We start from the raw sequence: 26461 nt of genomic DNA, 5'->3' as shown, positions 1-26461 counted from the left end.
ACGATGCCATTGCTTATGCCACCGTGCATATTCTTGGAGTCAGGATAAAAGAAACGGAGTGTGCAAGAATAGATCCTTCTGAGAATTCGGCTCCGTATACTACATTTTAAAAATGAGATAGTATGCACGCTTTAAAGAATGTTATCGCACTCTTTTGATACTGCTCTACTTATAGGCAGAGTTCCACTTTCTAACACAATGCGATATTGTGCAAATCTTCTATCTGAATCGGCTTTCTTATTTTGTGGCAGCTCATATGTTTTGAATATTGGCCAGTGGCGTAGCGTGGGTTGTCAGCACCCAGGGCAAGGCAAGTAATTTGTGCCCCCTAACCCTGGATTTGCGCCCCCTAACCCTATCCCTAACCCTAACCCCCAGATGTTGCGCCCGGTGCGGCCGGCCCCCCCTGCACCCCCCACGCTACGCCACTGATATTGGCCAAAGTGGGCTGTATATCCAACAACTGCTTCTTATGGTCTGACTCAAAGAAATAAGCTATCTCAACCAAGTAAATGGCGTTTTTCTCCCGAAAGGATCCCTTGATTTCATTCCATCTGCTAAATAAATAAATAAATAAATTTCTCAATGGCCACAAAACACTACTTGGAGTCATTGTTGCTTCTATCTGTCTGTCTATCTATCTATCTATCTATCTATCTATCTATCTATCTATCTATCCAGCTATCATCTATCTCTATCTATCTATCTATCTATCTATCTATCTATCTATCTATCCAGCTATCATCTATCTCTATCTATCTATCTATCTATCTATCTATCTATCTATCTATCTATCTATCTATCTATCATCTATCATCTATCATCTATCATCTATCATCTATCATCTATCATCTATCATCTATCATCTATCATCTATCATCTATCATCTATCATCTATCATCTATCTGCTTTGGTTCTGCTTGTATACAGTGATGGTCCAACTTTTTTGTCAGCCTGAAAGTACCTTATATTGAGTATGTGTAGACCTCCCACCTTCTAGTAAAATGGCTGCTATTCCAGTCTAAACAACAACAAAATCATTTTATTCCTCATACGGACGATATGTGTGACATGTTTTCACAAATAAGTTTTTTCCCCCCCTCCATGTACCCCAGAGCATCTAGGAAATATGCCTTAGCTATAATAGCATTGCAATCAACTGCATAAAGGACTTCCTCAATTATTTCTAATTGCTCTGGATTTGCCTATGTGTTTGTAGACAATCTAATGTAATATAGTCCTATGCCATTTCCTCTTCTGATAGTTGAATCAAATTTTTGTGGTCTCGGTAACTCTCAGACTCATTTGTAAATCTTTTTTCCAATATAATCACTTATTTATTTAAGTCCTTTCTTATAACTGCCCTGCTGAGACATTAATGGGGGGGGGAGGGGAATAATCAGACATTACATTGTTAAATATTTCCCATAGTTCAGTTGCATTTGATGATTGCTCAGACGCCCAGATGAATGCAAACCTCTGCCTCTGTTGCAAAACCATTCTTAAAGGTGGTGGCTGGTATCTGACTAATAGAGCAATCAAAAGCCCTGATCTGCTGTGATGGAAGCAGTTTGGATGAGGAGGAGCTGTCCCTCCACCCAGCCCTGCCCAGATCCACCTGCTTTTGCTGGGTAACCAGCAGAAATCCCTGAACATGGCAAACCCACACTGTCAGGGAGGCAGGAATAGCTTCAACTATTCTGCCACATATTCCCATGGTGGGAAAAGTGTGTTCTAAGAGCATCAGGCAGATGAACAAAACTTTCCACATAAAGGAGAAGAATCACATTTGCATTTTTTCTATATGTGGTGATTACATATGTATTTATGTCCATCGTTGCGGCAAGGAAGAGCCAATATGGCCCAGTAAATATGAAACTGGACTGACATCCCTGCTGCCTTATTATTATTATTATTGATTAATTAAATTTATAAGGTGGTTTACAGTATAGGCATTTGTTTGTCTGTTTGATAAAATGTATATACCGCTTAATTGAAGAAAACCTCAAAGTGGTTTTGTGTTGCTGGAGTTCTCAAGTGGGGAAATTGCTGTTGCCCTCCTAGGCAGGTGGTTAGCCAGTATGAGAAGGGACGTTGGATTAGAGGGGCCTCTGGCCTGATCCAGTACACATCTTTTGTGGCCTTAAGCAAGCTGTTTACCTCTCATGTTGATTGTGAGGGGGTCCCCAAAAATGGAATTGGGGAGCAGGGGGAAGAGGTGTGACTTGAAAGAAAGGATCTTCAGACAAGGAAAGACACTGGATCAATTATCTCCTGAAATATTTTTGTTTTTGTTGGTTTTTTTGCAGATGTATTTATTGGGGTGGGGTGGATCAAAGAGGAGAATTAAGAAGCAGATTCTTCCTTGGGAGATGAAGAAGTGCTGTGGAAGAAATCTGTGTATCAGCAGTCCTCTGTCATGTGCAGTGAGCTTCACGTGCATATTCATGGACACACACTCCAAGGAAGGCGTTGTCCCCTTATGCTCTATTTAATATGCCAGTGAATACGATTCTTCCCTCTATTTTGTGTGTGTGTGTGTGTGTGTGTAACACTCAGGAGACAAAATACAAGCCTTCCCTGCATGAGCATTACTGAACATTAAGAAGGAGCTAGTAGGTGTGCATGTTGTCAAAATACTATTCATTTCAATCATATTTCTTTTTGTAGACATTTCCTACAGCTTGTGGCCAATGAGCTTTTTCATCAAATGTATTTTTTTCAGATTAGCAATGAACACGGTGACATTGAAATTATACTTTTATTTTTTTATTTAAAAACTCATGCAATAATCCCATTCATTGTTTAAAACCAGGAAGGCATAATAGGCTGAGTACTTTCCATCCCAAACAATGAATGAGGAATGGGGGAAAAGTTCCCCCACCTAAAAACTGTATGGGTCCACACACCCTTCTTCTTTCAAGCAAGATGTTAGGTCTACTTTTTCCCATAGTAGCAAGCCTGACTTGTAAAAGTTAAATTGTTCAAGGCTAATCAAGCTAATCTGAAAGAGAGGAAGTTTACCCTTCATTTCCCAACAGATTCTCTTTAATTTTGCAGCCACATTGACAGGTGGCTTCAACACTCTGAGCATTACAGACCACCTTGAAGATATCAGCGCCAGTGGCCTTTGAAGTCAGAATAATCAACAAGCCATTTGATACTCTATCAGATGAAATAACCTTGTCAGAAAAGGCTAGCTCTCAGGTATACTGATTGTCTATCAAATGGGGGATAACTTGATACACTTTAGTGGTGCAGATTCATGGACCTTACAGGACAATATAGCAGATGCTTTTTTTACAGCCAGTTTCTTTTCAACAAGACAACTGCAGACTGCAAGGAGGTTCTTTTAAAGCCAATGTTTAAAAATAACAACAATGACCCCACTATTGGGCACATCTGTTTAACCCTCCCAGAACACAAGGTAACCAAAGCTTACATGGGAGAAGAGGGTGAGTTCCTAAAACACACAACTGTGGTAAAAGAGATGCTGTTCGTTAGTTTCATGAACAATGGTGTACACATCTGTGTTTTTCTCCCGTGGTGGTTGTCTGTGGAGAAAGTAAATGTCATCTGCAAAGTCCCTTAAAGATACAATTTTTCTTTTTCTTTTTTTCAAATAATATTTATTATTTTCAGTAGATAAACATAATAAAAAAGAAAAGATTAACAATAATAAAGACAAACAAAAAATAGGAGAAAAAGAGAAAAAAGAAAAAAGATACATACAACATATTACCACTTAATTAATTAAAATTAAGAACCATCCATCTTCATAAAGTATTTGACTTCCTCGAATCTCTTCCATCCGAATTTCTTAGTAATTATATGTAGCAGTTTCCAATATCAGTGTTTCAAAAGACCATATCACAGTCCTAATCATATTACATAGCCTTCCTTATCGTACATTTTCTTATTTATAAATTTAATTCCATTTTAATCCTAGGCATAATTGTTTCTTTCAAGTGGTTACATATCTTTAATATTACAATATTTATTCAAATAGTCTTCCAGTCTTCTTGGTGTTCCTCTTCTTTCTGGTCGCGGATTCTCCCGGTGAGGTCAGCCAGCTCCATGAACTCCATCATCTTCATCTGCCATTCTTCTAAAGATACAATTTTTCTGCCTTTCTCAGCATACTTTAGAATGGCTCTGTAATTTTGTCCAGTGTGGGAAGGTGGGGAGACTGCTACTGAGCACTTGAAATCAGTGCATTCACTGATTTTGTTTTTAAAGGAAGCTCTTCCCTTTATTATTATTATTTAAAAAATGTTTCCACATTGCTTTATTTATAAGCAATGAAAGATAGCTGGAATCACCTGTCAGCCACACAGTACACAATCTCCCCATCTTCCCAAGCTTACAATAAATCCTAGCTGAGGGTGTCATACAGTTTTGGGGAAAGCATAGAATCCCACCCCCTGCAATTCAGGAATCTTTTGCCCATTGTGGGGCTTGAACCCACAACCCTGAAAGTAAGAGTCTCGTGCTCTAAGTCTGCAGAGTGCAGATCACTGGAGAGCCAATTTGGAGAATGCATGAAAGGACACTTACAAACCTTGATAGTAAGTTACGTGTTACAGGGGGAAAAACACCTCACACCTGCGCCATGAGAATTTCTCTAAATTTTCCTTTCCTTTTTAATAATTTTTGATACAATTTTTCCCCCCTCATTTTAAGTGCTGCAGAATGGTTGAAAAAATGTGGGAGAACTTTTAGGCAAAGCACCAGTACTGACAGACCTAAATTTAAATGAGAAATTGTCAGTAGATTCCCAGGACTAAAAAGTTCCTTTCCTCCAGTGCCTGGTGGTGTTTGCAGGTGTTTCAGATCATGAAGGTTCACACCAGAGTCCAGAGCAGAGGACGGCTCGCTGATTTATTAGCACCATTGGAAACAATAATACTGCTGTTACCTACACGTAATCCCTTAGAACTCTTTGACAGCTGGCATCCTGAGCCACACTTCTGGGTACATCTTCACCTCAGCTTTTGATTGACAGGGTACGGAAAGGAAATCTTTCATTAACCGCAAATGAAGGTAGACTTGCTTCCGGGAAGATTAATAAGCCATTTTGAGAAGATCAAATTAGTAATTTGAAGTGGACTTCTTGTAGACTAGCCTAATTATTAGAAAAGATGAATGGGAAATCTTAGATTAAAAATAAGTGTTGAACAGGGTTTTTATGTTGGCTAGACCTGTTATATAATCATGATGAGGCATGATTAGTCCCCAAGGACTTCCTCTTCTTGATTGACTGGTCTGAAATCCAAGCTAATACAGGGATTCTTAACTCAGCACCCTTTATAACTCTAGCTGACTTATGTCTCCTCTGTTGCTCCTTATTGCAGTAGTTGACATGTTTGAGGTTTGTCCCATATTTGTCCAGTGCTATTGTGCTGTTTCCTTCCAGGCCATCATTCTTTTCTAAGGATGCATTCATATGCTGCAGGTGTGAGCAGTCAACCAATGGGATGAATGAAGGAAATTCTATATTTGTCTAGATTCCAAAAGAGGACACTGTAGACAAATTAGGACCTCATTATCTAGTACCAACTTTCATCTGTAGGGGAGAAAACAGAAGCAGCATATTAACCAAGGGCAGTGCTTGGCCTGTGCCTCAGGCACTTGCTGCATGCTTTGGAAGGTAAGGAAAGGTAAAGGACCCCTGGACAGTTAGGTCCAGTCAAAGGCGACTATGGGGTGCGGCGCTCATCTCGCTTTTCAGGCGAGGGAACTGATGTTTATCCACAGACAACTTTCCAGGTCATGTGGCCAGCATGACTAAACCACTTCTGGTGCAACAGAACAGCATGACAGAAGCCAGAGCACACCGAAACACTGTTTACCTTCCCACCACAGCGGTACCTATTTATCTACTTGCACTGGTATGCTTTTGAACTGCTAGGTTGGCAGAAGCTGGGACAAAGCAATGGGAAATCACCCCATCGCGTGGATTCAAACCGCCAACCTTCCAGTTGGCAAGCCCAAGAGGCTCAGTGGTTTAGACCACAGCACCACCCGCTTCCCTGCTTTGGAAGACCTTCCCCATCACAAGTCATATTCAGAAGTTAGGGTACGAGCAGCTGGCAGTTTCAGAGCAAGGTGGAACCATGTTGCCTGCCTGGCTTCCTAATGCTGAGGTTGCTGCCAATAACAGAGAAAGAAAGGGGTGCTTGTGAAACAGCAAGGAGATCAGAACAATACAGGAACAGTGGTGGGAGCATTGTGTTAGTTCCATTGCTACACCCACACTGTGCCAACACTGCCTTGTCCTTCCCTTCTGATTAACCTGCAAAGACATCCCCCCCTATTGAGAAGCCAGGTAAGCAACACCACTCAAACCCTCCCCACCTTGCTGGTCCCTACCAAGTTGGTGCTCATACCCAGAATAGGGTGCACAATCCAGCCTTGCTCCCAAGTCTGCATGCCCCCTCTCCCCAACTTCTGTACATTAAATATTGACATCTGAAAACAGCTGTTTATGCATAAGCAGTGGGTCATGTGTAGACACTTCAGGCAATCTAGACAGCACATGTCGGCAGCTACTCCTGCTTAGCCAGCTCCTTTCAGATGATTGCACTCAACACGCAGGCATTGAAGTGAAGGATGCAAATAACTGGAGGTGGAACTAGAGGCCATAGCCCTATTCCAGGAGCATGCAGTTAAGGAATATGAGACCCCTCTGGCCCACCCATGAGGCACGGTGAGGCAGGATCCACAGGGGCAGCAGATCCAGCCTCCAAGGAATGCACTGCCCACTGCTGCTAATGCAGTGGCAACAAGAGCTGTGGTTCAGTCCTTGGAAATCAAACCTGCCCACACAATGCATTCACTACAGCAACCACTTGGTGTCTGCACACCCTTATTCCCAATGTAGATCTTCACTCCCCTCCTCTTCCTCGGCAAGGGGAAGAGGGCACCATTTTGTGGTTTGCTTCAGGTGTCAAAATGTCTTGAGCTGGCCCTGTGCTCGCAGTAGCGGTGCGCTTCTGACGCTGTCCTCACTGCTGCATGACTGGACTGGGCAGGGAGGCAGGGAGGTTGAGGCCAAACAGTTGCACTGACAAGAGCACTGAATTGGCAGCAGTGTTCCTGTTGGCGTTACCTTCAGCCCAGGCCTGTCCAGGCAAGCAGCAACAATGCTGGCATTGGAAGGGAAACTCCGTAGCTCCACCAAACCACATGTACCAGCTACTGACTACACACTCACACACACACACCACCTGGAGCAGACTAGAGCTCTTGGATGGTACAGTACCAACATAATAGGAGACCAAGTCAGGCCCAATAACTTTGAAGTACATGGCCCATTAGCTAGCACATGTATCGCTTGTCCATCTATATCTTTCGTTCTCTGTTTAGCCATAGAATTGGCTTGCACTAATTCCAATAGCAGCAGATAAGAAACAGAAAAGACGGCAATGTAGATTTCTCCATGAGCTCACTTTCTCACAAAAGCACAAAGGGGCCAGACAGCACCTGATATGCCTGAGAGCTATAAGATGGAGAGGAGCAACTGCTCAAGGAAGGCTATATATTTTTTCAAGATCTGAATGAATTCTTAAAGGTAGTCTCAAAGCAGTTTATTTATGACAGAGGTTCTATGTTTTATTTCTCTGCTATCTTCTTCCATATCAACAATGCTGTTGTTCACGTAGATCTTCAGAGGATGCCCAGTTAGTTATGCTGCAGCCTGCAGAGGTTCATCTCGCAGTGAATGTCAGTTATGTTTAGTTTACAGGCTGAAAACAACAGCAACAGATAATGCTGATCTTATTTGCTGAATTGATTTCCATTCCAGACCCTCCAAGTGCCCCTATTTTCCAGGGACAGTCCTAGATTTACAGAAGCCGTCCCGGTTTCTCATTTGATCCCAGAATGTCCCACTTTTCCTTAGGACATCCCTATTTTCATCGGAGAAATGTTGGAGGTATTGAGTTATGCGACCCCCACCTCCAAGCCAAAGAGATATGTAACTCTACAACCTTTAGAAGACATCTGAAGGCAGCCCTCTACAGGGAAGTGTTTTTTTCATATTTAATGTTTTATTATGTTTTTATATATTTTGGAAGCTGCTCAGAGTGGCTGGGGCAACCCAGCCAGATTGGCATTGTATAAATAACAAAACTATTATCAGGGAATAGGATGCCCCTATTTTCCTCAGAGAAATGTTGGAGGGTATGCCATTCCAGACATGGAGTGAATAAGCAAACACTGGCAATTTCTACTCCTGTTTCCATTTCCCGCAGAATTGTCCAACATCCCTAATTAGGAATAGTTTGGCACTCTACCTCCATGTAACTCAATCAGAATACACACTGAGGTCATTCAGATGAGAGGGTGATGCTTTTCCTTGATTAACTTTATTTCTGACCCCTCTCAGACATGAGAACCGGGGCACTGAGAAATACATGTTTCGGTTATGTGTAGATAGGAATAGGCTTTCATAGCAGAGCAGGGAAAATACAGGTTCTGTGTGGCATTGAGTGAGGCATTGAGATCATGAAAACAGCGCCACTCCCACTATTTCCTCAATCAAATTAGCAGCCCAACACCCTCCATTGCAATGCCATTTAATTTTTTTAAAGGCGGGAAATCAACCTTTGATCTTCCACTGTAAAATGCAGTTTTTTTAGCTGCTCACAAGAAGATAACCAGGTATGCACTATGTTGTGCTAGCAAGGCTCCTAGTGAGATGGGTGGTGGAGGGAAGCCATTTGATTTCCTATAAAGATGGGCAATGTTTACAAAGTGTATGATTATATTATCCTGAGTGGCAGAATTACAGATGTCCAGGGAAATAATGTCAGGCGTCAGGGAATCCAATCTCCCCCCACCGCACGGTAGGCTGCCAGGAATAGATCAACAGGGAAAATTATTAAGAATGTCTTTTATTCAATATTCAGAGAGAGAGAGGCTTAGAAATGCAGCCTTTTGAAGTCATGGTGTTGCTCCAAGTAATCTCCACCCCCTTCTTTCCTCAATCGTCAATAGCGCCACCCACCTTATGGTGGCCGCTTAGGGCAAATTGTCTCTGTGCCCTTTGCTCTCCCACTTTCAATGCTCGTTGGGTTCTGGGAGAAGGGGGGTCTGGAATGCTTTCTAGTAATGACGTGTCAGCCAGCTGCTCTGGCTTTGCCTCCCCCTTCTCTTCTTCCATTATTTCCCAACTTTGCCCCTTATCTGGCTCTGAGCTGTGACCTCCCGCAAACCACTGTTGTAAATCTATATTGTCTTCCTCTTCCCTTGAAGGTTCAGGATGGGGAGGAGGGGGTCTCCTCCATTCGTCCCCTCTCCAGTCCCTGACAAATAAATGATCAGGCATTGCATTGTCATTTTTAATCTCTAAATATTGGGGAGAAAAACATAAGGTGCAATATCTGACAGTCCTGACATATACCATCATATATTTAGGATTAAATCACAACCCTACAAAGGAACATGAAAGGTGTCTGGCAAGTGTTTAATTACAAAAACAGCAACGGGTAGAATATAGCTTTGTGACAACTTCTTTCATGAAAAGGATTCATATGGTTCCTGCTCAACATCCCTTTTAAACCTCACGTTCCACAATAATTCAGAACCGCAGCTATACATTTTGAAAACCCAGCATTTGAAATAAAATGTTTATTTTAAAAAATGAAGTGTATGCAATGGCATGGCTCTGGAACTGTATCTGTGCTTTTAGTTAAATCAAAATCAAATACACCTCAGTTAATTCTTCAATAAGAAACCCCAAACTTTGTCATTCTGCCATCTGCATAGTTCTGGCTTTCTTCCAGAACTGAGGGGTGCAGGGAAAATGAATTTTACCAATTAAGCCTGTTGTTTATCAGCCAAATCCTGGAGCACCGCTCTGTGCGACTCTTCAATGAAAAAAACCTAAGGTAGTAGAACAGTGTTTCGGCTGGTACAAAGAAACTGTGATGGAGGTGTGGTATTTTTGATGGGGGAAGGCTTACGAAAAAGGAATGAATACATGATACATGAAGCAGCTATGTAACAGAGGCAACAAGTTCTTGTTACCCAACTGCTCTACAACAGAGGTGTAATGAACTCTGCAATTCATTGCTACTATGTAAGTTTCAGGTTTCTGTATTTTGCTTTTAATATTTGATTTGAGGGATAATTTTTAAAAAACTTTCTTAATCCCCACCGATTCTTTGTGCAGCAAGAATGTGTTAGTATCAGCTTCACAGTTCATTGTTGCTCCAGCCTAGGGAACTCTCGCATTAGCAGGCCCCAATGGTAAATTCCTCAGCATCGTCACATGCCCCACCCAGAGATGCTGTGATGGTGGCTACCAGCCACTGTGAAATGATCCTGTGGATCGTGCAATGGCATGTTGTAAATTAGACTACATCTATAACTGCAGGCAGTAGAAGCATTGCCAATAACACCAGCTGAATCAGGATCAAGTACGTAAACATGAAATGTGGCCCCAGACTAGTGTATGCCTGTGAATATGAAGCTTCATCCTTTGCGAATCTTTGCAATTGATACATTTCTGATGCTTCAGTTTTTTAACTGAAAAGCATGCCTAACATTATAGTGCATTGACCGTTGACATACCGGCACAATTAGCAGCATTGATGGTGGGTGTTTCTTTTCTTTTGTTGATGGCAACTGGCATTTCATTGCGGAATTCAACCCCTTGCATAAAATATTCAAGGTTGCAGGGGGAATCCTTTCCAAATTTACAAGACGATGCACTGATTTATTTATTTTTGACACCACATTTCTCCAAGATTCTGAAATTTCGGTGCCCCTTGATTAAAAATGGCCAAAACGCCAGATGCCTAACGAAGCTCCTTTCTGAAGACTGTGCAGTTAATCGTCTGCATATTGTGAGATGCGTTTGTGCTGCAGAGCTCAGCTTCTCTTTATGCATTGTTCCCTATCGAAAGTTAGAACCCCAAGTGAACCAACACACACAATGCCAACTTGTATATTTCCTCTAAACAACCCTTGTGGGGTTTATTCATCCTCCTCCTCCTCCTCCTCCTCTGCCACCCCACCCCCACCACCCTAAATTCAAATTAAGGTTGATCTTTTGCCAGGAACAAACTGTTAAATACCAAAAGGCAAAGAGCCAGTTGCAAGAGACAAAATATCAAGAGCATTTACAAGCTGCTGGATTCCAGCTCTGAATGAAAGGAAGCCCCTTCGGCACCATCCCAGGCTGCCAGTTGACCTGTCTGTCTGCAGCCCCTCAGTCTGACCTTCTTTTAACGTCAGCCGTAACAAAGGCCAGGCTGTCAGCTTTGCCGTTGCACCTCTGAGCAGGTAACTGTATCATCTTCGTGAATGACGGCTCTGTCACATTCATGGCATGTCAGGAAGTCTCTAAAACTCACCTGATCAAAACAGAGCAGCATTTTCATATTGACCTTGAGGAGCAGATCAAAAATTGTCACTTAGAAATTACCGATTATTTCCTACTCCCAAGGCATGCCGAGGCCGGTCTTGAAATTAAGGATTTACTGCACTTGACAGACTGAGTGGCCTTTGTATACTGGTGGTTGATCAGTATTTCTGATAGGAGAATCAGAACAAGCATGGAATCTGTTTTCCCATAATCCTGACATGAGTAAATGTTCTTGAGTAGCAGAAGTGCTTTGGTTAGGGGCAAAGAATAGCCAGGCAACCCTTTCAGCTAAGTAGGGTCCTACTGCTACCATTGCTATTCATCATGTATGGGTAAAATACACGTGTGGGTGGGTGGGTGCGTGCACACACACACACACACACACACACACACACGTGCATGCACACACACACGCATCAACCCTTGGCACTGCAATGACTGGGAAAGATACCATTTCTACGCAAAATAAATTGTTTCAGATTGCTGCCTTTCATTTTATCCCCTAGGCAGATGCTTACAGAGGGAAGCTCTTTGCATTTCTTCTCTGTTTAGAGTCAAGTGTTCACTCCTGAAATCCAGTGAAATGTTGGCATATTCAAAGGTGGGTGCTCAGTGTAGGGGAAGCTGAACCAGGGCAAACAGAAATTAAGTAGAAAGAGCAGACAGTGGATTTTTGAGGGGATGTTGATCAAGATCTTTCATAGGCAGGAGGAACTGGAAGGCAAACTAGTGTCCATGAGTACCATATTGCAATACAGTCATACCTCATGTTACGTCCGCTTCATGCTACGCTCTTTCAGGTTACGTCCCGTGGCGACCCGGAAGTAACGGAAAGGGTTACTTCCGGGTTTCGCCGCTCATGCATGCGCAGAAGCGCAAAATGACATCACATGCATGCGCAGAAGCGGCAAATCGCAACCCGCGTGTGCGCAGGCGCACCGCTGCAAGTTGCACACTTTTCATGTTGCGAGCGGGCCTCCAGAACGGATCCTGTTCGCAACCAGAGGTACCACTGTAAAGTTACTTTTATTTGTACAGTGCTTATTTTTAAACTGGCTTGGGGAGGGTTAAAGACTGTAATAATTGCATATATATATATACATACATGAGAGAGAGAAGTTGTACTGTGTTAGCATTATTCCTTGTGGTGGGCTTGTTGACATTCTGCTATAGTTCCCCTCCAGAGTTAACTTGCCATGAACTTTTTATTTGATGCTCTGGCATGTTACCAAGGCCCCATGAATATTAAGATTCTATTCATAAATATATTCCAAATGTTCATGGGATCTGGGACTACCAACAAAAATGAAGTTGCCATAAATGGACCCCTTTTTGGATATTAGATGTTTGGCTTATTCTCCTTGGAAGTGGTTACACATATCCTATGCTATTTACTTTCCATGCCTCCCCCACCCCACCCCAGACTTCAAACAAACCATAATGTGATATTATTCTAAGAAGGACCAGGTACGTGAGTCAGAGGGTCTGAACGCCACACGCCAGAGTGAATTCCCCTAGTAACAGCAACCACCACATGAAAGCAAAATGTATCAAAAGTCTTTTGCAACCCCAAATCACTAAGGATGCTCTCCGTAAGTTCCTTGCTTCTCAGTAACCTCATTCAGTTCGGTGCATTTGCTTCAGAGTAAGAGATTTGTCCACCAATGCAGATATAGAATTTTGCAGCAAATTGATACTGGCATAAAAAGTGCTCCTTTTATCCCCGTTTACTCATATGAAAAGAAGTTAGCATTGTAGAGACTTCACTAAAGGCTTCTTCTTGGGCCCATACGTGTTTAGCAACAGCACTTTCTTGGGTTTCCTTCTCTGTTATGTGCTGTGACATTATGCACTGGGCAAGCACACAAGCCCCATTTGTAACATTTCAAAGCAAAGCCAGATGTTGGATGGCGCAGATAAAATAAGATCGCAGGTAAATTGGGAATCAGTAGTCATAAAGTTCCAACTCTTTGACTAGTTTACAAAAGCCCAGAGTGTTATTCTAAATACGAGCATAATTCAAATGTTATACTTTTATAAAGGATAGTTCTGGGCCAGATGCTGAAATGTAAACAGAAAGTTCTTGAAAAGTAAATTGCTGAGGATGAATTCATCTCTTTACAACTTAGCAGGGAGAAACAAGTTTGAGGAGCAGAAACAAACACACACACCCAACAACAAAAAATTATGCATTGCTGGCATATTTCAAGGGTCTGGATATGATAATAAAGCATTTTCTTTGGGGGGGGGAAATCTCTCCCCAATAACTTTCAAATCTGAAATTCAGCAAAGGAATGAAGCGCAATGCATAAAGACCCTTTTTTGAAAGCTTTGGGTGGAAGCCAATTCCTTGGGAAAAAATTAATTGTGTACAGAGACATGAAATAGTAATACTTCACACATGAAAGTTTATTCCTTCCTGCCAGATAAAACAAAAATGAAGCCAACTGAGTAACGGCTTCTAATTGGTTCACCCCATTTTTCCCCTATAGGTTAGAAAAACCAGTTGTAGAGAAGGAAAAGCTCACCTCCTCTATGTTTCCATGCCAAACATTCTGATATGTGGAGGAAATTATAGTGCTAATATTCAAGAGTCCCAATTTCAAAAGGAGCTTCTTCCCATATGACATTAAAATGTTAGCACTATACATATAATGCCTAGCAGAAAGAAGTATTTTTCCCCCAGCATAGGGCATAGGGACTGTTCACCTATTGTCTTGTTTTAGGGTCTGCTAGATTTGGGAGGGAGGGGTGGACATTTTGGAGTGATCCCTGAAATAGGGAGAAGGAGGGCCGTGCAAAAGAATTCACAAAATTTCAGCGAATGGGACTTACTTCAGTGGCAGAATGGGACTTCATTCCACCACCCCTTCTTCTCAGAGATACAAACCTGGATCTCTCCCACTGCCAAAGCCATTGTCAGAATCACCAGCTTTTAACAAGAAATTGGGAAAGGCAGTTTGCTGCCTCTCAGTTTATAAGCCTCTCCTTTCCCCTGCAAACTGTTTTCAGGTCACACTACTGTCCTCCAAATCCTTTCCCCCATTTGCACCTGCAAAGGAAGCATGGTGATTTGCATTTACCTGCACTTGAATAGGTCTATACTGCCCTGGTGCAACAAGGGGATCCAGAGACATTTAAATCGAACTCTGCTTCTGAATGCATTATTCTGGATACCATCAGCACTATCCTTTTCTGGATAAGTTAGACTTGGCCACAGTTGTTCAGGCTGGATTGCTGTAATGCACTGTATTTAGGGCTGCTTTTGAATAATTATTATTATTATTATTTATTTATTTATTTATTTATTTATTTATACCCCGCCCATGTGGCTGGGCTTCCCCAGCCACTCTGGGCAGCTTCCAAAAAATATTAAAATACCATAATACATCAAACATTAAAAGCTTCCCTAAACAGGGCTGCCTTCGGATGTTTTCTAAAAGTCTGGTAGTTGTTGTTCTCTTTGACATCTGGTGGGAGGGCGTTCCACAGGGAGGGCGCCACTACTGAGAAGGCCCTCTGCCTGGTTCCCTGTAACTTGGCTTCTCGCAGAGAGGGAACCTCCAGAAGGCCCTCAGTGCTGGACCTCAGTGTCTGGGTAGAACGATGGGGGTGGAGACGCTCCTTCAGATATACTGGACCAAGGCCATTTAGGGCTTTAAAGTTCAGCACCAACACTCTGAATTGTGCTCGGAAACGTACTGGGAGCCAATGCAGGTCTTTCAAGACCGGTGTTATGTGGTCCCGGCGGCCACTCCCAGTCACCAGTCTAGCTGCCACGTTCTGGATTAGTTGTAGTTTCCGGGTCACCTTCAAAGGTAGCCCCACGTAGAGCGCATTGCAATAGTCCAAGTGGGAGATAACCAGAAAACAGTCTGCAGCCTTCTATTGGTTCAGAATGCTTTGGCCTGATTGTTATCTGGGATCATGTTATGTCAGTTTTATAGCAGCTTTACTGGCTACCAGTTTTCAGACTTTGGTGCAACTTTTCAGCTTTTTAGCTCTAGCTGCCTGGAACCAAGTAATCCCAGGACTTGCCTCCTTGCATAAGAGACAGTTAGAGAACTCCCCTCTGTTTCTGAGGTCAACGTGCTGCCCCTCTGCTAATGGCAGTTTGGCTGGCTGGAGATGTGAGAAAAGACCCTTTCCACTGGAGATCCTAGATGGTCTCCTGAGAGAGGGGCATCCGGCCCTTTCATGTCCAATTTTTAATAAACACTTCACAGCTACCATTAGAAGTACAAAATGAAAGGGGCAGTTTGGTTCAGCTGTCTTTGTTGTTGTTTAGACCATTTTAAGGACTGTGGCTGCTTCTTGTTTACTATATTTTAAATTTGATTTTATTGTTATTGGGCGGCTTTAGGAATCCCACTAATAAATAAATCATACATAAACTGAATCTGGTTGGGAAAATATCCTTCTGCAATGCTCCAGCACACCTAGTAATGATGGCGCTTATGAATGAGCCCCCTAGGTAGACATTACAGGCAACCCCTCCAAGTGAGATGAATTAACAAATGCTCTGCTCCAAGTGACTCCGGGGCGGATGGAGCTAATGTGTTTCACCTGCGATAACTCAAAATAAATTCCATTTGGGATGCATGTTGGCAGAAATATACAGCTCTGCGTGTGCCACAGCTAATCCATCCTCAGTGTACACAAACCAGTTTCATTTTCTATGCTTACAATCTCTTGGAAAAGGAACTTGTTAGGGAAAGTCAAAAGCGCGGAAAGAAACTTTATATTCAGTAGCATTGCCAAAGCTGTGCTGCATTTTTACCAGAGTAAGCAGATTTAATAAACTACAGGATTAATTTAAAAAGGCTTTGCAAAATTATGAAATGGTACTCTAGCTTTCTCTACTGTTCTATCCCCCCCCCCCCCCGGGGCAAGCTCTAATTATCATTAAAATCTCTGTGTTGCATCCAGATAATAATCCTTATCTTGGCAATGTTTACTATCTTAATGGTGTTTTAAAATCTCCTAGGGTTTGGCACACACTTATGGCATATACCACCGATAAATAAGCTTTTGCACGGCTAGTTCCTGTAATCCTTGCCTACCCTTGTTTCCACATTGCGCTAGAGATAGGCTGCAGTGACTATTATTGATTTTACAGGAGAAATTCCTTTCTACACCAGGCCCACCCAAGGTGGCTTCCAAAATGTACAACAGAATAAGCCAGAGCCCGCAAATCACAAGCTGAACAGTTAAGAACTACGAACCGCCAGCAACAGCAATGTAACAATAAAAACCAAAACACATCATACCCTGGGGTGCTTCCAGACGGAGGCTTGATGTTATAAATGGGTTCTAGAGATATTGCAAACAGGTTATTGGCAACAGGCCTTCCTTTCTTAACATATTGGAATCAAATGTTTGGCGGTCTGATGGCAACGATGCCGTGTGAATGCTGTGAAAAATGTGCTTGCAGAAGTATCTCACTAACATTTACTTATTATTATTTATTAAATCTGTATACTGCCCTTCATCCGAAGATCCCAGGGTGGTTCACAGCAAAGAAAAACACAAAATGTATAATAAAAACAAGAACAAAACAAACCCATAACATCCCCCACCTGCCTCAAACATATTTAAAAGGACATAGAATGTTAATCAGCCAAAGGCCTGGATGAAGAGAAATGTTTTCTCCTGGTGTCTAAATATATATAATGAAGGCGCCAGGCAAACCACCCTGGGGAGAGCATTTCACAAATGGGGAGCCACCACAGAAAAAGCCCATCTTGTGTTGCCACCCTCCGGACCTCTCACAAAACAGGGCCTCAGATGATGATCACAAGTTCTGGATTGGTTCACATGGGGAGCATAGCTGTCAACGTTTCCCTTTTTTTAAGGGAAATTCCCTTATTCCGAATAGGATTCCTCGCAAGAAAGGGGAAAAGTTGACAGCTACGATGGGGAGAGGTGGACCTGAACCGTTTAAGGCTTTATAAGTCAAATCCAGAAGAGACCCTTAACAGCCTTAACTGAGCACCGAGAAGGTATCTCTGGCCCTATTTAAGCTTTAGAGCAGGGGCACAACAAGAATCATATGAGAGGGAGGATACACTAGGCAGCCCAACCAGGGGCGTAGAAAGGGGGGTGCAGTAGGTGCGGTCCACCCCGGGTGTCCCCACTGAGGGGGGTGACAGAATGGTGGGTGGCACTCACCGCGGGGCCTGCAGCGTGCCCAAGCCACGCATCTCTCCTGGGAGTGACATAGTGGCTTGAGCGCCCGCAGGCACCCGCTGCCCCATACAGTCCGTCAGTTTCCTCCCCGTCAGCTGTAGGGTGCCGCCCCAGCTGCCCGATCAGCTTGCTCTGCCGCTGAGCCCAACCCTTTCCATTGCATCCCTGTCACCCAATGCTGCTGTCCTTCATGTGCAGGAAGGCCTAGCACTCAGGAATAGTATCTCAACGGATGGTCATCCCTAGAACAGAAGGGTTCCCCTCTGACGGATAAATGACCAACCAGAACTGCTTTTTTATGTATATGTAATTTAATTTATTTTAGTTTGTTCTGAGATTTTAAACTCTGTAATTGGTGATTTTATCCTGACACTGGTCATTGACTGCAATAATGAGACTTTATGGGTAGGAAGGCAAACGTCTGCAGCATGGAGTCTGCTGGGCTATGGTAGGTGCTCTGCATGATCAGGGCTCTAAATCCTGTGGCAACTCTACCTGACTATCGAGGGCAATGGGGACATGGCAGAGGAGGGGAGGCCGGTCAGTTCATCAGTATCCTGTACCTAGTCTTCTGAGCATGCTTAGTCCTCACAGGTCTGCTTTGGGAGTTTCTCAATGTTTTTTCCAACCTTTTTCTGTGCTTATGCAATAAATGGTGATTCTACTCCCCATTCTGGATGAGCAGTGCCAGTTTGGCTTCATAAAAACTGAGCATGGAGTTCACTGTTGGTGCATATGATATTCCTGATTGGTGGTGGTGATGGAGCAAAGTTGATTTTGCTGCTCCGTTTGGATCTATTTCCCTTTACGTGTACAGGACACGAGTAGGGCAACTTATGTTGAATGCAGTGTGCGAGTAAGTACCTGTTTCTATTACTTCATGAATTTATTTGGATATTTTATTCCTGCTTTATGGACCTGGGTTCACAACAAAAGTTGTGTATATAGTATATAATTTTAAAACATATCCAGACTATTTATTTAGGTTGCCCTCATAAGGACAATTCTGTGAGAGTAAGCCCCATTGAACACAATAGGACTTTTTTCTGAGTAATCATGCATTGGATTGCAGTTAGTTATAGAGTTTAGTGAGCTCTGTAAGATTATTCCAATGCAAGCAAGCTTTGCAATTTTTTAAAATATGAAATATGTGGAGAGAACACAACACATGTTAGACTTGGGGGCTCAACCCTCATTTTAATGCCCGTTTTTAACCCCAACCCACTGTGCTGCTACTTGTTTTACAGCATCTGGGTTGCAGATATTCCCCTCTGTGGATTTCTACAGTTGTTTTAAGGAAGCCAGCTAAAAACCATTTTGTTAGAGATATATATTCTTGGAAGAGATTTTTTTGGAAATAAAAGCATCCTCTTGTGGATTTATAGGCCAGAGAACAGCACATCTGAAAAAACGCTGGTGTTCTGATCATGCCTAAAAATAATGACAAGACTGCTTTTCTGCATTAATCTGCATAAGACTTGGGTCTGGAGTTTATGATAACCCTTGCCTGAGATTGGCTTTAATTCCTTTTAGGCAAAGTTCAACATTTACATGATCTCCCCCCTGCAACTGTGGTACTCTGGGAATACCTAGGAACTGTCCTGTTTTCACTCTGTGAACACTTTAAAAAGTACATGCTGGGATGAGGAACAGAGCAGCTGCTTGCACACAGCTGCCCAGCCAGAGTGCAATGCTTTGAAAATGTCATTACACGCTAGAGATGGGGGTAAAATTCAATCCACTTCATATTTAAAAGCAAATCTACCAAACTTGTACTTTCTAGAATACTCAGATTGAAACACAGCCATCCTTTGATAGGCACACTTCTCCAGATTTTGCAATGCAGTTTTCCAGCCTTGTAATGTGCAGGCTATGCAAATACTAGGGTAAAGCACACATAAAAATGCATATATTCATGAAAATAATATCCAAGAATACATTGCATTGGGGAAATTGTTTGGTCCCAAAAAAGTATATTTGGCCAAATTCCATTCAAACATGCGTATTTGGAGAAACTGGGGAAAGGCACTGGTGAATTTTCATGGGAACTTTTTAAAAATCGCAAACTGATGTGGAAATGTGGAAAATGTGTGGAAAACAGAAACAGAGAGAAACTGAAACAGAAACAGAAAGAAACTTCCCTTAGTGGCTGTCCAAGCACTTTGAGAACCATACAACATAATTTAGTTTGTTTGCCCATTTCTACAAGTTGCATAAAGAAGAGCCAGTTTCATTTCCGCTTCCCCAGCCCCAGTGTTTATAAACTGGAGATTTCTCTGCCTAGAAGAGTCACAACGAAATGTTTAGTGAATAAAATTAAGTGAAGGCAATGGTTGACCGGCAGCAAAATCCTGGAAATATTGACTATTGATCCAGCTGCACAGAGTCAGATTACTCAGGAAAACAACTCTTCAATTTTTCACTTCACTGAAGCTTCGGGACAGCCACTCTTAGGATCATTACCCCTTGTCCGTAAAATACAATGAATGTGTGCTAGTAGGTTTTGAACTCAGTGAACTTTGTGGGTTTGAAACGAATGCTCCCAAAACCAACCTTTGCTTTCCTCAAACTCATGCCCTTTAGCATTTTAGCAGAGCCTGTTTACAGCAGAATGGTATGATTTAGGCGCGCTAGTGACACCATAAATCATCAAGATGCTGTCACGAGCTTATTAGAAAGTGCCTGGGCTGCCAATATCCAATGAAGAAAAATATAGATCACACGCATTTCCTTATTACATGGGCAAATAAGCATTTTTTTTCTGATTCAAGATGCCAGTGCAGAAAGCCAAAATCCAGCCCCTTGAAAGTATGGAGCTCTGTGGGTGCGGGGGGGGGCGTATAAACATGTTTACACAGTACTCAGTTAATAGTTAGGTTAAAGAAGGAATGGATGAAAAGTGGTATAAGCAAAGGACGAAAGCGAATGATCCTGCATTGGTTCCAAACCTCTGAATTTTTATTTAGCCTTCAATACATTTTGCTCATTTGTTTGTGTATTTCTCTGAGACAGTAGGAATATGAAACAGGATATGAAAATCAAAGGTACATGCTCTTTCCCTTAAACACAGATCACAACAGGGTCCAATGGTTGGGACGTGAAGGTGTTCAAAATTTGTATCTGAAAAAAATGCAGTTGTCATTCCCAGCTCAAGGGTTAATTAAATTCTGCACACTTTACCAGAAACAAGTGCAGGAATCATTCCAGCCTCCTTGAATTGGGAAGCTGTGGTACTATTCCTGAATAAATTCTTCCTTGACCCAAATATTTTCTCATTATCAGTCTTGGATGTCTCCTTTGAGGGGAAGGTGTTCAAATAGGTGGTGGCAGCACAACCGCAGAGATCTGTAAATGATGTGAATAACTTAGGCCGTGCTGGGGGTTGCCAACATTTATTTATTTATTTATTTGACTTCATGTATGAACTGCTTCCCATAAAATTGGATTCCATTTACGAGCCACTTCACTGCAAAAACCTTGAGAATAAAAACGATTCTACATGCAAAAACGATTTCAGGTGTAAAAGTAATCATAGGCCATTTCAAATCCAGCATTAGAAATGGCACCTGTCTGATGCATAATGGGAAGGAGTTCCAAAGGCCCCCTGTACTCACCAAAACCTACATTTTTTTCTGTTTTGAAAAATAAGTCCATTACACTGAGATATAACCATACTTCAATCTTAGAGTGTCAAAATAATTTCTCCATACTGGGTGTTGTGACTGGGACGGAAAGGGTATATGTAAATTGAGAACATACAGAGTCAAATCCGTCTTTTGTCATTATCCCTCTTATCACCCTCCAATGGTGATAATGTTCCATAAGTGCTATAATCCACATATATTGGGTCCATGTTTCTGTGGTGGGAGAGGGTGTTTTCCCAAACCAGTCAGAAGCAACTATTTGTCTCGCTGCTGTCATTGAGACTAACTCTTTATGCTTAACATTTGGATTGGTACCATTTTCCACTGACAGCAGGGCTCACATGGGATCAGGTACAAGACGTTGCCCCGAAATGACATGTGACAACAACATACACCCTGTGAATGTGAGCTTAATATGTAATGTAGAAGATTGCCAAAGTCGGTTTTGATGCCATGTGGATGACTACATACATGTATTTGTCCTGGAAGTGAACACTTTATGCTTGTTAATTTTTTTAAAAAAAATCAATGCATGAAAAAGTATACATCTTTTTTTTAAAAAAAATGAAACAAAATCCCTTTTCCTTCACATATAAGAAGTTGGATAGAATTCTGGCTTCTCTCAGTTATGCAGCAATATTTACAGTCCAGCGTAGCAAGATAAGAGTCCCTCACATTTCTGTCTACTGTCTTATGTCTGCGTTAGTGGGTTAAGACTGCCCTCTCTTGTACTAAAGAAGAGCAACAGTCAATGTGACATTTTCAGGCCTTATTTAAAAAGCTGTAGCAGTCCCACATATCCAAAAAAATTGATGATGGTAGAAAGCAAGGATGTATCAGCATTAAAGTCCAGTAGTGAAACTTTCCCTCTTGTATAAACACTGAAGTTCGTTTACTATTTATTATAAAGCATTCTGTTTTGTAAAACAAAGCTATGCAGAGAGAAATGCTTTTCTTAGTACTCATTACCAGATTACTACTACTATTACTTTATATACTACTTACATGCCACAATGGCTTCTAAGTGGTTTACAAGCATAAAATCAATTATGAAATCCATTCATAATTAAAATATACAATGAAACAATTCTATACAATAAAACAACACTGAAAACACCCCTATTTAAAATATACAAGAAACCGTGCTCATTAAAAAGCATAACCATTAAAACATGAAGCTATGAAGTTCAAGATCTGAGGAAACCTTGCCTAAAACAGGGGTGTATTCAAGAGCTGACAGAATGCCCATGCAGATGGGGCCTAGGTGGTCACTGAACAACATAGTCCAGGCTCCAAACTGAGATGTGATGTTTTGCCTAAGCAATATCTGAATCATGTTTTAGCAAGAAATTGGGATTGCCAGATCAGCCTATTTCCAGGCTGAATCTCCTTCGCATGTGTTCATTCATAAGCCCATTCCATTTCACTAATTTGTATTTAAAACAAAAAAAAATACATATCCTTGAACCTATTTTCTCACGAAATACTCATTTCTAAAACAGATTTTATCTAAAAGCATGCATTTTAAATGCACTTATATGCATTTTTTTGAGCCAAGAGAATGTTTCATCATAAAATTCATAGATGTGTGAAAACTGAAGGATAACTGCATTCTGATTTACACATTAGCTGAGGAGGGCAGGATGAACCAGGGCAGTTCATCTCAGAAGTCTATATCAAGAATGAATTCCTCATGCCTTCTTATTTAGAAGCAGTCAGTGTAAACTATTACAACTCTTTCTGGACCTCAGGACTCTCCCTAATTCACCCACTTTTGTCTCTGGCGCCACCAGGTGGTTGCCCAACTGGAAGTGCAGCCCTTCCACTGAAAAATGCCCCCCTCCCACTTGTGCCAAATATGCACATTAATAAAATTTACAATAACAGGGGGGAAACAATGCAATGAATGTGCAGGCTTTCGGGAAAGTTGTGACTATAAAGCATTAGTCTCAAGAAAAGCCAACCAAATGTCTTCACATTTGTCTTCTTTACACTCAAGTTATTACAGAGCCAACTCAAATAGGACCAAAAACTGCAAATCATTAATCCATAGCTGTCTGGAAGTCACTATTTATAGATTGCATTCTCCACTCATGCCTTTATGCTCAAATGGGTTTGCAGAAAAGTAAGCAATCTACAATTATGAAACACAACAGAAGTTATAATATCACTATAATGTAACACAAAGGATTCAACAATTAACAGTTCATTTAATGTGTATCAAAAGGCTAGCACAGCACTTAAAATAGACAGATTAGTGACATCTGATATATGGTAATAAAAACATGTCTGTATGTAGTTCTAACTACTGTACACATTTTGCAAGCAATTTCTCCTAAAATAATTCATTCTTCACCAATATATTAATTTCTATGTACATTTTCCAAAATCTGTGCATTTTGGTAAACTTTGGTTTGAGAATAGCATTGCAAAATTCAGGTAAGTGTGAATTTCAAAGGATGATTGTTTTGGTTCTTACATTGTTTCAGAAAGTGAACATTTGATAGGTTTGGCTTTAAATGTTGAATTCTAATTCCTCTCCCATCCCTAGTCAGAACCAGAACTTTACATTTTACCAAAATTCAACCAAATATACAAATAAAAAAGAATAATTGCTACACAATAATTAAATGCATTGCAAACAGGTAAATACAGAAGGTATTTTTCTGATATCAAACTGAAATATGAATCAGCTTATAATTAATATTTATGAATTGCCTTCCATGTGCATGCCTCAAGGCTATGCACACATTATAAGAAAAACAGCACAGAAAATAACAGTAAATGAACTGAAAAATAATAGTGGAGACAGCGATGGAAGAGACATAGCCATCCAGTGGGAAAGTTTGTTGTAACAAAAATGTCTTCAGTTGTTTCTGGAAAGCACAGATAGTAGGCACCTGTTGTATCTCAACAGGGATGATATTCCACAGGTCAAGGCAGCCATACTAAAAGCCCTGCTCCAAGTTACTGTGGTGTGGGTTCCAGATTTCTGTATAACTTGCAGGTCTCCTGGGTGTCACAGTAGTATACTGGATATATACAGGATACAGTAGTCTCAAATAACCCAGTATCATATAATGAAAACAAAAGGTAGAAAACAAATGTTTCATACCCTTTTAACAATACGCAACATAGCTGCATCAAACAATTTGATGCAGTTTTCAACGAGGTCATCTTTTTCAGTGGTTTAACTGAAAATCCAAAGTTGCTGATTGCAAAAGAGACCCAGGATGTACCGTATCCAGGCTTGTTTCTTTCAAAGCACATGAAAATATAATTATAAAATAGCTCTCATTATGATCTCACAATGTTGTGTAGTGGTTAGAGTGTTGGACCATGATTGAAAGTCCTGGGTTCAAATCTTGTTCCATGTGTGTAAGGAACAGGCCCAGTGTCAAGGGTCAGCCTGGTTGGGCATCTGCTAAGCACCAACTGGCAAGACCGTCCTGGGTGGTGGTGGTGGTGGTTGTTTGGCATAAAGGACATAAAATCACTGAGGGAGGGGACCATGAAGAGTGCCTCACCCATGGGCCCTCCAAAACCTGGAGCTGACACTAGTAAGGAACAATAACACTAAGATTTGTTCAACTCCGTGCTGAGCTTTGTTCAATGTGACCCCTCCAAAACTAACCACTCGTGAAGAAGATGACTTGATCTTGCAAAAGGATACAGTGGTTCACAATGTGAATGTCTGTACCTTTACTTTCCCCTTGACAAACACAACTCAGCTAAACGACTCCCTTCAACAGCTCTGCTTGTTGCAATCAGACTTTTTACCCCCAATGCCAGGCAGTGGAGAAGTTGACTAGAAAAGATCTGGCTGAAGTGTTTACAGGCTGCTCAAGCGCAGCAGGAAATGACTTGTTTGACTTGAACAGTTGCCCTGAATCTGCTTGCCAAAACCCCACACGGCGAAGCGTGCATTACCTGCTTTAGCAGAGGTATGACTTAATGCCCCTGTTACTCAGTTTTATATCTGAGCTGCAGATAGGAGGAAAGAGACGTTGCTTTACAAGCAGAAAATGTGACTTGGAAAGAGTTGTGTGGCTGAAACATGATGGGCAGACGTTAACTCATTTGCTTCTTTGGAGCATCCGCACTCATATCACCGGCCAGATGAAGAACTGCTTGCCTGAACATGTGCCGTGCACATGTTCCCTCACCTTAATCCAGATCTGCAGATACAGAGCCCTTAAAAAAGAAAAAAAGCTGTAATCACTCCCAAGGTGTTCAGGGAGAGAGTGGGGGGTTCAGTGCAACCCTGGCCTTCCCAAGCAACTGATTGATGCTACAGCCCTTTGGGGAGTGATGTGTGGAAATGTAATGTGCACTTTCTGTTCAATCGGCACGATGGGATACGTCCATTAGAAATCAGCTGGACTAAAAGCCACAATCAGATCCTGATTTAGTAGTCATATTTTTTCCTCCTTAGCACAAAAACTAGCAATATCGGTTCTACGTCACCTTGAGTGCAAACTCATTCCGCTGCAGAATGTGTGCAAATGACTCAGCCTCTAAGATCACAATCTTACGCTCGTTTATGTGGAGTATTAAAATCAGTGGGGCTGCCCATAAAAATATGCAGAGGACCTGGTTTAATTTTGCATAATATACATGTTTTCGGAAAGCAATGTTCCCTAATCTAATGCAGTTTTGTATGTTATTTTCCCTTAATATATGCAATCATAGGCACACTTTACCCTACCATATGCATTTTGGAGAAGTGTGAATTTCGGCATTGTTTCAGAAACAGCAAATCAGGTAAGTTTGCCTTTAAATACAAGCCAATGAATTTTCCCCCTCCTCATCCTTAGTCAGCATTCCTCCCCAAAGCTTCCTGTATACCTTTTATTTTTAACAAAGTACCCTGTTAAGACAGTGGTTCCCAAACTATTTCCCAGAGGAAGAAGACAAAGCCTAATGGAAGGCGAGGATCCTAAAAAAAGGTGCTATCTCCACCCCCCACCAGCCAAGACTGCTTCAAGTTGACTGAATGGCTCCTCATAGGGAATCCTCACAAATCCAAACTGAATTTGGGAGGAGGAGTGATTGATTCTTTATGCCGCGTTATCCCTAAGTGATGTGCACAAAATAAGATATAATTTTAAGCAAATAAATAAAACCGATAGGGGAGCCAAGTTGAAAACCTTTCAGAGCTACAGCTCCAAGAGGTTTCACTTCCACATTTTGGTTGTGATCCACAATTCACAAGCCCAGTTCATTTTGATGGAATTGAGCCACGAAGAGTTGG

Source organism: Podarcis erhardii (assembly GCF_964252035.2).
Source record: "Podarcis erhardii genome assembly, chromosome: 8".
NCBI lineage: Eukaryota > Metazoa > Chordata > Lepidosauria > Squamata > Lacertidae > Podarcis > Podarcis erhardii.
Note: the sequence above shows the minus strand (reverse complement) of the source record.